The sequence below is a fragment of the Mytilus trossulus genome, chromosome 10 (assembly GCF_036588685.1).
Source record: "Mytilus trossulus isolate FHL-02 chromosome 10, PNRI_Mtr1.1.1.hap1, whole genome shotgun sequence".
NCBI classification, from domain to species: domain Eukaryota; kingdom Metazoa; phylum Mollusca; class Bivalvia; order Mytilida; family Mytilidae; genus Mytilus; species Mytilus trossulus.
The window spans coordinates 74,616,667-74,619,517 of record NC_086382.1 but is presented as its reverse complement, the minus strand read 5'-3'; positions in this window follow the sequence as shown (position 1 = coordinate 74,619,517).

Sequence of the window (2,851 nt, the reverse complement as noted above, 5' to 3'; positions counted from 1 at the left end):
CAAAAAATGATCAACAAGTCAAGATCTACTAACAAGTCAAATGTTGCCGATATTGTTTAGTAGACTGTCACTCTTTATAGGATTGATTGCCCTTAAATAACTATTTGTTTATCCTCTTTTGTGTTTTGAAAAAAAACTACAAAAGGTAGACAGAAACTAAATAGGCAAAATGATTAGCAATAGAAGACCAACAAACCAGATGTTTGCCACTGTTAGAGAGTGTTCTTTGTTGAAAATGTACAAAGACCCAGGTGAGCGATACAGGCTCATTAGAACCTCTAAAGATATGAATTAATGTGATCAGTCTTTTATTTCAGATCTTTGGTATGTCGCCTTTCATAATTACCTGGTTGAAAAGTTTGATAAGGGTTCCAATTATACTGGTTTACCATATCAAATTATTTAATTAGAAGTTCATCCATTAAATACATGTAGTGGTATACCAATTTAAATGTTTTAACTGCCTTTAAAATTTTAACTTGCTGAAATGCTCGATTAAATTTGTTGTCACAATTGCAAGTTTTTAGTGTCTTTTAAGGCATTTATCTTTTGAATAATTTTATCATGGAATTTATTGTTTAGAATATTAAAAGATATGTTAATTTGTTTGAAAAAGCTTATACCTGTACAATGTACATAATTCTTGATTAAAGTGGTTTTTGTCGAATCTGCGACTTTTGTAGTAGAAGGTCGACACAGGGAAAGTGAGGCGGCGGCGGCGACAACTAACATATTAAACGCTTAATATTTTAGAAATTAGAAGACCTGGATGCATTTTACTTTGTAGAAAGATGCCTCATGTTACGAGGTTTCCGTCTGTCACATGTCAATTGTCCTTGACCCCATTTTCATGTTTCAGTGACAATTTAACATTTTTGTAATGTCAATTTTTATCTTATTATAAGTAATAGCATAACTATCATTGGTATGTGCGTACGTTGAAATGTCATCATGTCCGTCAGACAGTTTTAACTTGACCTCGATCTCATTTCATGGATCAGTGAACAAGGTTAATCATTGGTGGTCAAGTCCATATCTTAGATACTATTAGCAATAGATGTAATGTACTGTAGATATGTTTGGTGTATGGAAGGATTGTAAAATGTCAAACAAACATCAAGGTCAATCATGGTTTGGTCAATTAGTTCAACGGAGATGCTTACAAAAACAAAGGAACATATGTTTTACGGTTTGCATGGACACTAGTTTTATACTTCTGTCCCTATATCTTTTGACAGTGGACAAATTACGCAATAGTGATTGGATGATGAAATCAGGTCAGCAGGTCATGGACGTCAATAAACATAGTGATGCAAATGGCGGCGATTGCGATAGTTGACATTCTGTCGAGTCGGAATATGGACAAACGGGACTTATATAAGCTTACTCTTAGCATGGTTAGGCCCCGGTTACAATATTCAGGCCTTACGTAAATAAAACAGCAAGATAATAAAGCGGGAACGTGTAAAATAAGGGTAAACAGATCTAGAAGGTGGGTTAAGTCGTTCAGTCAGAAAACACCCCTGGTCATACAGTGAATACGAACTGTATTATATCATATATCACCGAAATATTTACATATGTACAAAACAATAAAAATATATACAGTGTCATTGTATACGCGTTAGCTAACAGTAAACGACGAATGTGAAAGTGAGTGTTTTCTGGGTAGCTAGAAAAAGTCATATGTACAAACCTACAGCTTAATACCCCCTAAACCGTAACAATATGTCTGTCTAGTTTGTACCATCTGATCTTGACCTATTTTTAGTAATACATTGGTCAACGTTAAGTTTTCATCAAGAAATGTGAATATAGCACAAAAATTATAGAAAGCATTTTTATGATTTCAAGATAGTTTTGATATACCTTTATATATAGACACACCGAGCAATTCAACCAGAACTGCGCCTGGCTCTTTTGTGTTTTTCCCTGGGTACTGTTGCATATAAAATCAAATCCAGGTTCATTATCAACAGGTTTACTACTGTCACTCAAAGTTTCAACAAGTTTAAAAATTTACATTTTTGATACAAAATGTATGTAGGTATTCACTATTTTTTTCAGGGATTTAAACCTTGAATATTCCACATGTCAATGTTAAGGTTATGTTCAGCAAAATTAGTTTTCGGCATTTTTTTAAGTAGAAGGATACACATTTTTTTTAAAACTTAATTAAAAGGACAAAATGGAAGATGCTTTTTGGATGATCCTTTGTCAAGGAAATGACCATTTTTATAGATTTTATGACTTCAATGAAATGAATTATCCCTTTTCTTTGTTTTTCCTTTACATGGTTTTAAACCATAGAAAAGAATGTTCATGAAATTTTATTATAATTACTGACTGTAAAGAAACTTTTGATATTTTCTTGATAGAGGGTTACTGCTCACAAGGAAGCTATTAAACCAAGAGTTCCAAAATGGTGAAGTTGAAATCATCCCTTCGTAGATTTTACGGACGCCATCACGAGTTGGTTGACCGTTATGGAATAACCGTTTCACAAATGATATCGGATATGTTCCTTACGTCGTAACTACAACCCCCTTCCCTTTCATGAATGTGTCCTACCGAATTAGACTATTTACCGGATTTGTAATCACATAAGCAACACGACGAGTGCCACATGTGGAGCAGGATATGCTTACCCTTCCGGAGCACCTGCGATCACCCCTAGTTTTTGGTGGGGTTCGCGTTGTTTATTCTTTAGTGTTCTATGTTGTGTTGTGTGTACCTTTGTTTTTCTGTTTTTTCTTTTTCATTTGTAACCTTGGCGTTGTCAGTTTGTTTTAGATTTATTAGTTTGACTATCCCTTTGGTATCTGTCGTCCCTCTTGTGAATCTATATTCG